General features: G+C 38.2%; 2 long non-coding RNA genes across 10 annotated transcripts in view; one reads left to right on the top strand and one right to left on the bottom strand.

The window, feature by feature from the left end:
* The window catches only part of LOC104005001 (uncharacterized), a 556,115-nt gene that overhangs the window by 319,283 nt on the left and 221,980 nt on the right, over positions 1-14,852 (bottom strand). The window lies entirely within an intron of this gene.
* LOC104005002 (uncharacterized) lies at positions 3,893-6,061 on the top strand. Its single transcript, XR_001715840.3, has 4 exons — positions 3,893-4,078; positions 4,158-4,215; positions 4,688-4,759; positions 5,711-6,061. It is a non-coding gene; the product is annotated as an uncharacterized LOC104005002 (long non-coding RNA).

The following is a 14,852-nucleotide window of genomic DNA, read 5'->3' on the forward strand; positions in this document are numbered from 1 at the left end:
AGTGTAATGAAGTACCCCAAAACTATTTATTTAGCTGTGGATAAGGAATCTGGGCTGGATGAGCTGGGTCTTCGGCTTTAGGGTCTCTCTCAGGAGGCAATCAACTTGTCAGCCAGGCCTGTGGTCCTCTTATCTTTAACAGAAAAGATGTGCTTTCTAGCTGACTGTCTCAGTTGTCAGCAGGATTCAGTTCCTCGTGGCTGTTGGGCTGGGGGTTTCTTTCCTTGCTGGGTGTTGGTTGGAGACCTCCTTCAAGTCTTTGCCATATGATGTCACGTGCTCTAATATGGGAGCCTGCTTCATCAAAGAAAGCAAAATGAAGAGAAAAGAGAGGGTGCCTTCCAGATGGAAGTCACCATCACTTCTGCATTAGAAGCAAGTCACTAGCTTCAGACCAAATACAAGGGAAGGAGTCTATAGAAGGACAGAGATGCCAGGTGGCAGAGATCACTGGGGCCATTTTAGAAGCTTTCCTACCAAAGGAACTGAGAAGATCTCTCAGGTGCCCACAATATCGCTGCCCTAACATGACATGTTTATCATGTTACCTAGTGAAACCTACAAAGCAATGAAATGAAATGGTAACACCTTGGATCTCCTCTTATGCCAGGGTAGCTGACAGGGAATTTAATGGTGTTATTCATAGAGAGCACCTTGTCATAGTACAAAAAGTTTTCAATTTTGGAATTGAAAAAACTTCTTTTCAAATCCAAATGCAAGCAAAAAAAATTCTTTTGTAAAAGAAATGTTTTAATGTCCTTTTTTTCCTGCATGGCTCCAATACCCACCAAGCAAGCCTATTTCAAAGTCCATAGGATAACCTATTAATCCAGCAATGGAGAAGGCAGACATTGCAGGATGGCTTTAAGAGCTAGAGAGGTACAGCAACCTCCTAGAGCCAGCCACAGCTAGCAGTCCACAGAGGATGATGGATGCAGGCAAAGCTTTCCATGAAAACCATTTGATGAGGACTCAACTTGATGACTCTGCTCTTGTGAAGGGCCTAAGGAAGAATAACACTCAATAGTAAAGCCTTTGAAACCAGAAGCATACCTTGCCCAACCAAGAGGTGTAAATGATGTGGGATAGGAGCCAAATTTGGCAAATAAAGAATGAGAAGCAGTTCAGGAATGTTCTCTTGACCACACTGGCTAAAGGTTATCACTAAATCCTAAATTGTGAGGAAGTAGAAAATCATCACCCAAGCCCACTGTGTATCTGTTATATTTTGTAAAGAGGTGGGTAGGATTTTCTAACAAATGACCTTGGAGCTCTCTGACAATGACCTTGGCTTCCCTTAAAATGACCTAGCTGTGACTAATGGGCTCCTTCTTTGGTAGGGGGGTGTGAGACTGCATGAGAGACTACACCCAAATCACTTCCTAAGTAACCAGAGACCCTAAGATTTCCAGATGCTGGTCATCTATATTTTTTTCAGAACATCCTTAAAAACATTGGTCCTAAGCTAAGTATTCTCACACAATAGCCTTATAAAAAGGGATAGAAGTAGAGATTGAGATCCCTTCAATAGAGTAATCGCTTCATGGTACATCCAGTAGCTTCCCTGGCCAAGCACAGCCCTGCAGGGTGAGTAGAGAACTCAGGACCTACTGACCCTTCTGCCCCTGAGTTTCAGCCTGTACCAAATGTCATTGCTGGTGTCCATCCTGAGAACTTTGCCGAGAATAAGTGCATGTGTATAAATACTTACAAAATATCATATGATTATCATTATAGAGTGAGTCTTACTCATTGTTTTTGTTGTTACTATCATCTTCATTTTATATGGCTCAAATTTTAAAAACCCTCTAACTACCATAATAGAAATGCATGAACCCAGTGTGGTAACTGACTATGAGAATGAATATTCCAGTGCCCAGCATGGGCAACATCATGTAAGTCACATACCTCATAAAATGCCATTGTAACTACTGAAGCTTAGGTGTATTGTATATAGCACAGAATCTCATCATCAGTAATGCATTTACTTCACTCTTTTTTGAAGCATTAAACCTTAAAGGCTGTTTTCACCTAGATTCCATAAGAAGCAAAGTGTAAGAAAAAGGCCATGTGTGAGTAATTTATTTGGAAATGTAGTTCCAGGGAACCAGAATAAAACAAGGGAGGAGGGAGAGCCCATGCAAGTATATCACCATGGGTGACCGGTTGCTCAGTCCTGTGAGCTCATCTGAGAAGCAGAATGAAATGCTTTGCAAAATGTTCCTGAGGCAGGAAAAGTCAAATGAAGAAGCATTTACCCATTGACTTCCAGTCCCCATTGGTGAACATTTCTTCTAACCTGGTATTAAGCACTCTCACTTTCAGGATGCATATTCTTGAACACTAAGTTTCTATAGTTCTCAATGCAGTGACATCAGTAAAGAAACTCCACACCTGCCGGAGGCAAGAGGTGTACATTTTGGGCCTGAAGCAAAACCGTACCTACTGGAAACTGACTGGAGCCTACACAGAACTGTTGGTTGCAACAGTGGCTGCCACAGGATATAGGTGTGGCTTAGAAGATCAGATATGATGCTTAAGAGTTATCTAATAAAAAGATTTTCAGATGTGGAAAACCCTTGTGGAGAGGAAATTAACCCTCAAAAGGGTAACACCTCAAGTCTTTAGTTGCTTGTTTCACAGTAGAAATTAAGAGATAGAACTTGAAGGTATGAGGCACAGAAAATCATCATATGAAGGCAGAAGTTGGCTTGTAGATTTTATTTATTAAGAATGTTATTGTTGGGGGAGGATATTTTGGGCCTCTGAGAGACATTCTGAGATCCTTTTATAGAAATCTCTTTAAAATGGCTTCCAAAGACCACCAACTACTGGTACACATGCCCAGTGTAATCCTCTCTCCTTGTTTGTGAGCTAAACCTAGTGACTTGTTTCTAATGAAAAGAACTGTCATAGAACACCTAGTGCCACAATTCATTATTAAAATTTTTTTAGGCCTCACTCCATGAGAATGCAAACTCTAGAAAGGCATGATTTGGCTAACAATCATATTCCAAGGCACAGGACAGTGTTTGGCACATAATAGATGCTCAATCAGCATTTGTTCAATAAAACATATCTCAAAAAGGTATTTATTTCCTGGGATAGAAAAAGGGAAAGAGGAAAAAGCATTAACCCACTGACTTCAAGTCCCCATTAGAACTGGAGTGAGTGAGTGAGCAAGAGAGTCGTGGTCATTATTTAAAACAAGGAAACGTTCAAGCCTACAGGATTTTAGAGTCCTGGCATGGGTGCTGAGGATTTCTCCTAATAACCAGAGTGAAGATAGGTTAAAAAATCCCACATTACATTGGAGACATCATGGTATCTCAGAAAACCTATAAGCTGTTTGCTTAACTTATTTGAGACATTTTGTTTTCTGTCAGGGGAAACAATAATCATGATGTTACAAAGCTGTTGTAAGAAACAGTGAGTTTATCCATAAAAGCACTTTGCAAAATCACAAAGCACTAGACAAGTGTTAGTTGTTATTTGTCCTACCTCCTCCGGAGTTGCCTCTCTTGTAGGTTGGAGTAAGAGAGGAAAGTTCAAAATCCCAGGAACCATTTCTGTCTTTTCATCAGATTCCAAATGAAATAGGTTGGCTTTGCTCCTAAACCAAGGTGAAATCAAGGTAGAGAAGGAGAAGAGAACAAAGGGAAGAGACTTGGACGGAGGCACATACAATAATCTGCCATGAAGAAGTATCATGAAGCCATACAATGCTGCCAAGGACAAGAATGTGATGTTTTCTCATTTGACACGTTTATTGATTAATTTATTTTTGTTATGTGGTTTGACAGAGCCTGAGAGGGAATGTGAAAACCTTTCACCTAAGTTCTAGAATGTCTGATATTGTCTTACAACTTCACATTCCTCTGTGATTCCAATGGACTCATTCAGCCCCAGGTTTGAATTTTTTCTAGTTTTCACACACACACACACCCACAAAAAGGCATAATACCTGTAAGAAGGAAAGCAGTCCTCTAGAATTGAAGTGTTTGAAAAAAAGCTATGAGCTCAATGTTTTGGAGGAAATCCCTTCTATAGCAGTGGAAAGAAGGCAGCTCATTTTGGAGTAAGTGTGGATAGAACTGGAAATAGGAGATATGGGAGGGACAAGAGAAGGCCAATAATCTATGAGTTTATGTCCTCAGCTTTGAATGGTAGGACCGTATCTGCTATTCAGTTTTTGAAATACAGCTGTGCCATGTGGTAAGTATACGCCACCCCCTCAGAGCCTACCTCCTGCCTTAGTCCCTCTGACCCCTCTCCCATAAGTCTACCCTGCTGGACCAGCCCAAAATCCAGAAATTGGACAGTTAATGCCAAGCTCAACATGGCACCTCCTGGACTCTGCTCTAGAGGGATGGCCTGTTTTTAAATCTGTACCAGATGGTCAGGTTGCACTAGATATGTTCAAGGAGGCTGATATCACTCCTGTATTGGCACTACTCTATACTTCCTCCCCATCCTGGTTCCCACTCCCCAAACATAGGTGCACACACATGTACGTACATGTGCACAAACGTGTACATACAAGTCTACATTTGCACACACCTGTGCATACATACATGCACACAAACATGCACATGCAAATTTATGTACAAACATACACACCTGCACGCACACATATCCTCACTTTGCCCCAGCTTCACCAACTTCTCCTTGCTCTTCTTTCTGCTAGCACTGAACCTTCACACTGGGACTCAGCTGCCATGCTTCACCTTGGGTATAATGATGACAGAGGCTGAGAAAGGTGACTCCCTCCATTGATGTATTTCCCCATGATTACCTTCCACCAAATGATACTAATACTCCTGAAAATACTTAACATTTACAAAATGTTTATTTTCTGATTCATGCCAAAGTACTTGTAAGCCTCCTTTTTTCTCCTATGAAAAATGATACCAACCATATCTAGTTCACAGATTTGTTGTGAGGAATAAATAAGGGACTGCATCTACAGGATTAGCACAGTGCCTGGATATAGTAATTGCAACAAATAGTAGCTATTGATATCATGGTATTTGTTATTAATATTGATTTTATCATTCAGTTTTTGAGTTGTGAGTTCCTATATCCTTCTAACTAACTCATCACATTTTCAAAATGATGTCCTAGTAAAGGAGAAAGAATCTGAGACAATGTTTCTTCATTTCTTTTTTTTTTCTTTTACTAGTAAAGCAAAGGAACGGGCAGAGGCAAGTGTGCTTAGTATTTTATGGTTAAATTTAAATTAACTTAGCAGCTGACATGCATAGAAAACCAAAATAAGCTATGACTTTTTAAAAACTATTCCTTCACAGTGTGAAGGAATTAACAATTGCAATTAACAATTAAAATAATTCCAAGAGTTGTAATTTGGGAGGAGGATGATTTGCTAAAGCAATTCAAGGTGCAGCCTCCTTTCAGGAAGGTCATTACAGACTTTGCTTGTACCTCTTTTGGAACACAAAGGCCATGTAAGACACCTATTACCTTTCCAAAGAGGACATTATCAAAGTCTAAACTACGTCCAAAGTGTATTTTACACCTAATAATTAGAACTGGATGAGCAGCTAAGAAAAAAAAATATGAACCTGCTTAAACTAAATTGGTTCAGCTCTAACTGATCTAATGCAGTTTTCCAAAGAATAATTGATAGTATATAATCGTAACTGCCAGTTTATGTCAGAAAAGTGACATTTGATTCTTTCTTGCTAACCAGCCTAACATCATCAATTAAAACATCACTTCTACAATGACATTTCACTAGTCAGCTTAACATCATAAATTATGACATCACCTCTTTCATGAAACCAGAAGATTGAAGAAAGGGGACTGACTGAGAAGCTATTCCTACTGGAAACTAAGATTCCTCTTTGATTTGTGCCTTTAGAATCTTTTTTGCTCTGATTATATTGCCGAGATGATTACTAAAAATAGTAATAATAATAAAAACCTCACAAGATCATAGTGGAAGCCATTAGAGCAAATTGTACATTTTCTAGCTCCCCTTAGTTATGGTTCAACATCCCTGGATGGTGATATGAGGATTTTATTTCACAGCTGAACTATGAAATGGCTATTCTTGGAAATCCCTGGAAAATAAGAAACAGAAAAGAAAAATTTTGAGTTTGGGTTTGAATTTGGAATGGTATATTCATGTCTCACCAAACCCGTTTTAAAACAATTTATATGTCAGGAAGGTTGCATATACCTGTAGCCCTTCCAAAGGCTAACTACTTGTTTTTCCACCTGAGGCTCATAAGCACATACTATAGAAAATGTGATGGGAAATAGATCTTTTACGATAGAAGGCCCAGATCCCAAAGAAGGAACATTCATTTTTGCCCACCCAAAACATTATATTTTAAGGCAGAAAGGAGTCATTTTCCAAACTGTTTCCTGAATACCTGCTGGACCAGCAGCTGTAAGAGTAAGGAAACTGAGGCCAAGAGGAGGGGAAGCAACTTGCCTAAGGTCATACATAAAGCAAGCATAAGACGACATAGTCCTGTTCTACAGCCCTGTGGTCTTGCCACAATCGAGCATGAAAAATGCGAGATATGGCATCACATTTATAAGGCCACTAAACACATATGTGTTGTCTTCCTCTTTCTTTTACAATTTGGTAGTGGAAGGATAAGATGACCTTTTAGTGTGTTAATCAAGAAGGTAATCAAGTAGACTTCTTCAAAGCTATTTATATAATTACATATAGGATTACCACAAGAATTTGTAAAAAGATTATTTTTCTTTTTATATCATGTAGCAGAATTGAGAAAACAATAAAGAACAAGGTAAACATTCTTGTCTTCCACTAGCGTTTGGTTTGGAGCATAGTAGAGTCACGTGCCTCCTTCTAAGCTAATCTATACTTGAAGTGTTGCCAAAAAAGAGTGCCACCAGGGGGATCATAGCAGAACTCTCACGGTTTTATCTGGTAGTTGTGATTTTAATTCTTAAATCCAATCATCAAATTCATTGGATTAAGGGGGTTTCCCCACACTAGTCAATGGTACAACAAAGAAACAAGTGAACAAAAATAAGACAAAACAATTACTTGTATATCAATATTTTAACAACTTTAATTGCATAGAATTAAGAAATTCTGCTTTATCCTGAATTTGGTTAATTATGACAGGCAAGTTTACACTGACTGCTACTGGGCAAAGTCCAACAACAAAAGATCACAAGGCATAGCTACTTGCACTGTTTGATGATCAAACGCTAAAAAGAACTAAATTTCTGGTTCCTCCCAGTATGATTCTTAGTGCATAGCTCATCCTGACAAGGAAAATTGTTACTAATTTTCCCAAGGCATAAGAAGATAAAGTACAAAGTAAAGTGTCATAAAAGGTCTTCCCCTCACATACTGCTTCTGCAACTGTAGTCACACCAGGAGTTTTCTGTGTGTTGATTCTTGAAGGAAAGGTAAACTTTTTGAGAGCATCTTTGGGTTAAAGAGTATAAAAATTAAGTCTGGTGTTTGTGATTGTATCAGTCCATTCTCACACTGCTACAAAGAACTACCTGAGACTGGGTAATTCATGAAGGAAACAGGTTTAAGTGACTCACAGTTCTGCAGGCTGTACAGTAAGACTGGGGAGGCCTCAGGAAACTTACAATCATGGCAGAAGGTGAAGGGGAGGCAAATATGTCTTACCATGGCAGAGCAGGAGAGAGAGAGCAAAGGGGGAAGTGCTACACACTTTTAAACAACCAGATCTTGGAAGAGCTCACTCACTATCATGAGAACAGCAAGAGGAAAATCTACCTCCATGATCCAATCACCTTCTACTAGGTTCCTCATTCCACACATGGGATCACAAATTGACATGAGATTTGGTGGGGACACAGAGCCAAACCATATAAGTAATAAAGAGAAAAGCCATTGCTATTACTAGAGGATGGCTGTTTTTTATAATAAAACACATCTCACACCTACATACATATTTTTGGATGGGAAAGGGGAGCAGTGTTATTGACTTAGTAGAATTTATAATTTATAGAATACATTAGAATCAATGTTTGAGTGTTGTTTAGCCAATTTTGGCAATGAATGAATTCAATAGCAGGCTTCACAGTGTATAACAAATTCCAAGCTTCCAAGTAATTTTATGTTAGTTGAGGCATATTTCTCCGCATTAGAAAATGTTTAAATCTTTGAATTATTTTTTTAAGGACCAGAACTGTAGAGAAGGAATAAAGTGCCACAGGAATAAGAAGAATTTGAGAGGCTCCAAATGCACTTGCTTTCTTCTTCAATAAGCCAAAGCATAAAGGTGGTGCCCAAATACTGGCCCAGGGGATGTGTCAGTTGCCATGAAAATAGTTCTTAAATAACAGAGCAAAGATTTTAAGCAAATTCATGCAAATTGTCAGAGCATGTCTTAGTCACCTCTAGAGGTGGGGTGTGATTTACTTAGCCTCATTTCTTGAATTTTTTCCAAAAGTTTTTGCCATGAATATTTATGTCTAGGGTTCATTTACCGACTGAATTTCCACTCCATTGGAATTATGCATCCCCATAGTGCACCCAAGAAAGGTGAGCAGTTAGAGGTGAGGAAAGAGATTTCCTGACCTTTTGGAAATAGCAAGCTACACTGGATTAAGTACAGCTTGAGCGAGGTTACTTGTGGGTTGGTGAGGTGTAATTACCTCAAAATTATCTCATTGAAACAATTAGCGTGCAATAGATTTGGTGCCAGATCTGCCGCTGTTCTGAACTTTCGTTAAAGCATCTCACTCCATCCTGAAATTGGGCAATTTATAATTCTTACGGAAGGTGCTAGGACTCTACATATTCCTGCTCCTGAGTGCAGACTTATTTACATCTGGTGCTTGTCAAATGAGTTGTACATGTGAAGGTGCTAGACTTGATGTGATGGAAGTGTTTCTTTGGTGATGAAGTGTTCCCTAGAAAAGTTCCCGGAACCATCAGATATACAGATGACAGCCAGCTCCCCCTCTCGTTAAAGACCTCAAGTCCTCAAGCTGAAGGTGCTGAACTTCTGCTACCCAATCATCCTCAGCTGGTTCTTTTTATTTTTTTCATTTTAATTTATTTATTTGAGATAGAGTCTTGCTCTGTCACCTAGGCTAGAGTGCAGTGGCGCAACCTTGGCTCACTGTAACCTCCGCCTCCTGGGTTCAAGCGATTCTCCTGCCTTAGCGTCCCTAGTAGCTGGGATTATAGGAACCCGCCACCACGCCTAGTTAATTTCTGTATTTTTGGTAGAGACATTTCACCATGTTGGCCAGGCTGGTCTTGAACTCCTGACCTCAAGTGATCTGCTCATCTTGGTCTAACTGGCTCTTTTTAAAATGAACACAAGGCAAAAAGGACTCAAGTTTGAGCATGCAGCAAAATAGTACATTTTTGGAAATCATTTTCATTTCCTCTTTGCTTTTTTACAAAACTTCCTCAAATGGAAGGGGCATTTTTATTACACTTTATGTTTCTGACAAAATTTAGAAGATATTTCTTAAGCAAAGCTACTGTCTAAACCTCAAAGATCAGTTAGTCATAGGCAGGGTAGTGATTGTATAGAAGAAAGATCTAAATTTTTGTTAGAAAGCTTTTAAGTAGCTTTTGGAAAAATAGCTTAAGTCATTTAAAAATACGTGAGAAACCACAACGAAATGGGATTTTTTTCAAAATCATTTTTTCCTAAATTGATTATGTACTATATACCCTGAAGGTGGTGTCTGTGCAGTTAGGGTGAAGTAAAGGTATGAAATGAATTCAGATTTATACTCTATAAAAGCAACTCTTTCTTTTACTCAATAGAAGGAAAACAGTATTTGTCTTAAGTAGTAAACAGATATATGCTGATACATAAACAAGAGCTACTTATTCTGTAACTTGAATGGAATCAAGAAATACAAAAAGAGATCAACTAAAATGGTGTCTGAAGGATTGTAAATGTTTATGATTCTTGAATAAAAAGAAACACAACATTACAAAACATATTTGTATTGGTTTTTACTACCTATGACAATATGGTGTACAAAACAATCTGATCTGGATAGACTAGAAAATAAACAGTGGCAGAGATGTTGTCCACAGGAAGAAAAATGGCTAAAACAAACATTTACTGTGAAGCCATTTTTGGATATTTAGTAAGTACCAAGTGCTGTGTTAAGATTTCATATATCTTAACTAAGTCATTTATATTGCACAGCCATCTTTACAAGTGAGTAATATCATCCCAATTCTCAAATTAAGGATGTCTGAGCCCCAGAGAAATCAAGAAACTTGGAAATGTCACATAGCTGATCAGTAATAGGCTAAAGTATGAATTCAGGTCTAACTGCAAAGCTTCAACTTTTTTTTACTACATAATTTAGTGAGTAGCTTTTTACTGAGGAACTTTCTTTCTCAGACACAAACACACACACACACACAGAGAGAGAGAGAGAGAGATGGAGAGAGAGAGAGGAGGAGGAGAGAGAGAGAGAGAGAGAGATTAACCTTTATTATGGAAGTGCTATAAGTTTGAGCCTATACCAAATTGAAAGTGAAAGATATTGATAAAGTTTAAGGGTTATTCACAAGGAGGGGTGATCATATTATTTGGAGAGAATGGTCATATTTTGATACTCAAATAATCTTAATGTTTATTAATTATTGAGACTAACTGAACAAGACTTAAGCATTTGCCTCTTGGAAGTCTTTTCAGTGTCCTCTTTGCCTTCACACCAAACTGCCCTAAATGGAGGATGCAGCTTTACTTTATCTTATTTTTGTTTCTAACAACATTTAAACTGAATTTCTCAAGCTAAGTTACTGTCCAATGAAGCTCTAAAGATCCATGAAATGGTGATGAAATATCCATGGCATTCTGATATGCAACTGTGATCTTTATACATTTTTACTTTGTTGTTACTGGAATAAGGCTTTGATTTGTGTTTAAAGTTATGACTCTTCTCATAAAATTTTCTGGTGTTTTTTCTTTCAATTGTGTAATGGTGCAGTGTGCTAGAAAGCACATTGAACTGGAAGTAAAAGGACTCGGTTGGCCTTGGGTCATGTCCTTTTAGGTATGCCGTCTTAGCTGGGTTAGTCCCTGGGTAGCTCCAGACCTCCCTTTCCTCGTCTGTCAGCAGGATGTTAGAAAACCACACTCAACTCTAAATTCCATCACAACTAGAAAATTTGACTTTTGAAAAACTTACTTGTGTGACTGTATAATCCAAAAAATTTTCATATATTGTAACTGAAAGCCTGCCCACTTAAGGTTAGACTCTTTTGCACTATGCAGAATCCATGCCTATTTTCTTTTATTCTTTAGTGAGTTTTAATGGGATGTTCTACTGAAATTTAGCACCAGTTATCTGACTGTGTTTTTGAGAGTAGTTTTTATTTAGACAAATTGACTTAGGAATATCTACTCAGCCCTATTCTCTTCGGTAACAGGCATTTAAAAAAATTAGTTCAAAGCTCTTCTGAGGTTGGCAGACTCATTATGTTTATAAGTTCCACCTACATGAGGCACTAGAACACATCTTCCCAATATGACATGTTGACACTTCTTCCACAATTCCCAACTTCTAAATGACTTCCAATTTCATTCTGTTTACACTCACTTTCTGGTGATCTCACCCAGTCTTATTTATACCGTTTAGAATGCTGATGATTCCCACATTTTTGTCTCCAGATCAAACCTCTCTCCTGACTTTAGACTGCCTCGTTGACATCTGTCTATTTGACATCTTTACTTGGATGTTGTTATGGATTGACTTGTGTCTCCCCAACCCCTGAAAGATATGTTGAAGTGTCAGTACCTCAGAATGTGGCTTAATTTGCAAATAAAGTGTTTACAGAGGTAATCAAGTTAAAATGAGGTCATTAGGATGGACCCTGATCTGATATGACTGGTGTCCTCATAAAAGGGAAAATTTAGATACAGAGGCAGACACAAACAGAGAGAAGATGATGTGAAGATGCAGAGGGAGAAGAGGGCAATGTGCCTGGAGGCATGCATGGACAAGTCAAAGAATGATGAGGCTTGTGGGCAAACCCCAGGAGCTAGAAGAGGCAAGGAAGTGTTCCTCCTTAGAGTCACCAGAAAGAGCATGATGACAACTTTATTTCAGACTTCTAGCTTCCACAACTGTGATGCAATAAATGTCTGTTATTTTAAGCCATGCAGTTTTAGTATTTTGTCACAACAGCCCTAGAAAACTAACGCAGATGCCTAAGAAGGATCTCAAATCTTACATGCCCCAAGAAGGGCTCCTGCCCCACTCTCCTCCCTGGACAATTCTCCCTTTCTATGTTACTGGGAGCTCCAGATTATTGGTTGCTCTGACAAAACAGTTTGGAGTCATCCTTGACTCTTTCCCTCTCATTCTTCTCATTAAATCTACCCTCAAAATACAGTAATTTATAGAATCTAAGCTACCAGCAATTGTGAGGTACATGATTATTTTATCCATCCCTAAAAAAGAAAAAAAATCTAGCAATCTGTGACCAGTGCTATTGCTTAGAATTTTTATTTTATATGTACTTGAAGACCTCTACACTTATGTAAACATAAGTTTGCCATACATCATTATTCAGTATGAGGAAAGTGTATGTGAAATAAGTTGGTTAAAGTTTCCAAAAAGATTATTGATTTCAAAACCTAGCTTCTTAATTACTTTCGATTCAGAATCATACAAGTACATGGTTTTCCACAAAATATCATCCATAGTGCCATTAAGAGTAGTGGGCAATGCAATGCTCTGCTTCCTGCAGATTTTGAACTGAAGCTGCAAAGCTCCAGGAACCTGTGATGCAATTGAGTGACAATAAAAATGCAAAACCAACTATGTGTATGTGCAGAAAAGTGGCAACTACATCTCTATGTCTCCTGTTCTGCAGTGATGGTAAGAAGCCATCAATCACAAGACTCATTCCAATTTCAAAGATGCTACAATGTTTAAAAGAGAGAGAGAAAGAGAGAGAGAGAGAAAATGTTAAGACCAAAATACATACACTCTCTACCATTATCCCCTAGTCCAAGCCACCCTCATCTGTTCCCTGGCTTCTCATTGAAGCCTCCTAATTAGTTTCCTTTTTTCTGTAGTTGTCCCTCTATAATCTATTCTCCACACAGCAGGCCATGTGATTCTTTCACAATGGGAATTCAATGGAATCTTTCCTGTGTGTAAAGGCAGGTGGGTATAACTGGCTACAGAATATCATCCAATTCTATCACTTGACTACATGCAGATCTTTCATGTATGCAAATATTTTTCCCCACAACACTGCACATTTCTGAAGAGCAAGTACTTCATCACCCATCTATAGAGGGTCTTCCACAGCCCCTGCTAAAGAGTTATGTCCATCTATAAAGGGATAAAATTGCAGAGAAAAAAATGAAATGTACACAAGCACTTAAAGAGGGTATCAATTAGATAGGGCCCACAACAGGGATAGAGTCCTTACTGTGGTGAGCCTCAGGGTATTTGGAAAGTTTATTTCCTAAGAATCTCATTGGGTTGGCGGTCATAACATCTATGGAGGAAGTAGTGAATGTCAATCAAATTACTTTGTAGAAAGTTAGGTTGATCCACGTTTCTCTTTTAATTTAGGGAGTAAAGGAGCCTGCCCTCAGTTCACTTACCCTCAGAGGTATTCTTTAGGAAACTATCGTGTATAATTATAGAGTAAGACTGGGCAAGTATTCAATAAAACTGTGTTTGTTTTGTGTGTGTGTGTGTGTGTGTGTGTGTGTGTGTGTGTGTGTGAATGGATCATTCATCACTGGTGGTGCTGCCTTCCTCTGGATAACACTCTCAACCTTAATTCCAGCTCTAGTCAACTTGATTTTTGCCTTCAGTCTATACACTTAGAGAATTCTTTTTTTAATTCTGCCTGTAAGAAGCATCTATTGACAACTGCTTACCTTTAAGGTAATTTGGGTCATTATCAAAATTAAACTTAAATGACATATGCTATTTAATTCCCATTTTTAACTTTTAGTTCTATATTTTTATCTTGCTATTCTACATTGTATCCACTTTTTTAAATAACATAAAAATATTAGAATTTTTAGAAATTGTAAAGAAAAATGAAATAAATGAGATATTTGAGAGCCCTTTCTGGCTGGAAACTTCCTATACAATTTCTTCTTATAGTATGCATATTATTTACCTCTTGTCCAGTGGTTGTACTGAAAAGAGATCATAAGTTTAAATAATTCATATCCCTATAAAGGATTCGGATGATTTGTGAAGTGAAAAGACAACGTTATTTCAATGGTTTGGCTGTGCTGTGACTGAAAGCAGGATTAATGTGATCTTTGGAAAGAGAGATTGACCCATGCAGCTATTATTTTATTCAGTTGAAAGACTTATCAGGAAAAAGACAAGAATGCCTACTCTCAACACTTCTACTCAATACAATATTAGAGGTTCTGGCCAGTTTAATAAGGCAAGAAAAGACTTTAAAATGAAGTGTATCATCTTTGCAAGGTGGCCAGTATCACTGTTGTGCACCTTCAGAGATTATGTACATTGTATTGCATGCAAATGTGAATGGAATTCTGGAGCAGTTTCCTCCTAACATTTACCTACTCCAAAATTGACCACATAGTTGGAAGTAAAGCACTCCGCAGCAAATGTAAAACAACAGAAATTATAACAAACTGTCTCTCAGACCACAGTGCAATCAAACTAGAACTCAGGATTAAGAAACTCACTCAAAACTGCTCAACTACATGGAAACTGAAAAACCTGCTCCTGAATGACTACTGGGTAAATAATGAAATGAAGGCAGAAATAAAGATGTTCTTTGAAACCAACGAGAACAAAGACACAACATATCAGAATCTCTGGGACACATTCAAAGCAGTGTGTAGAGGGAAATTGATAGC

Source organism: Pan troglodytes, chromosome 12, assembly GCF_028858775.2.
Source record: "Pan troglodytes isolate AG18354 chromosome 12, NHGRI_mPanTro3-v2.0_pri, whole genome shotgun sequence".
NCBI lineage: Eukaryota > Metazoa > Chordata > Mammalia > Primates > Hominidae > Pan > Pan troglodytes.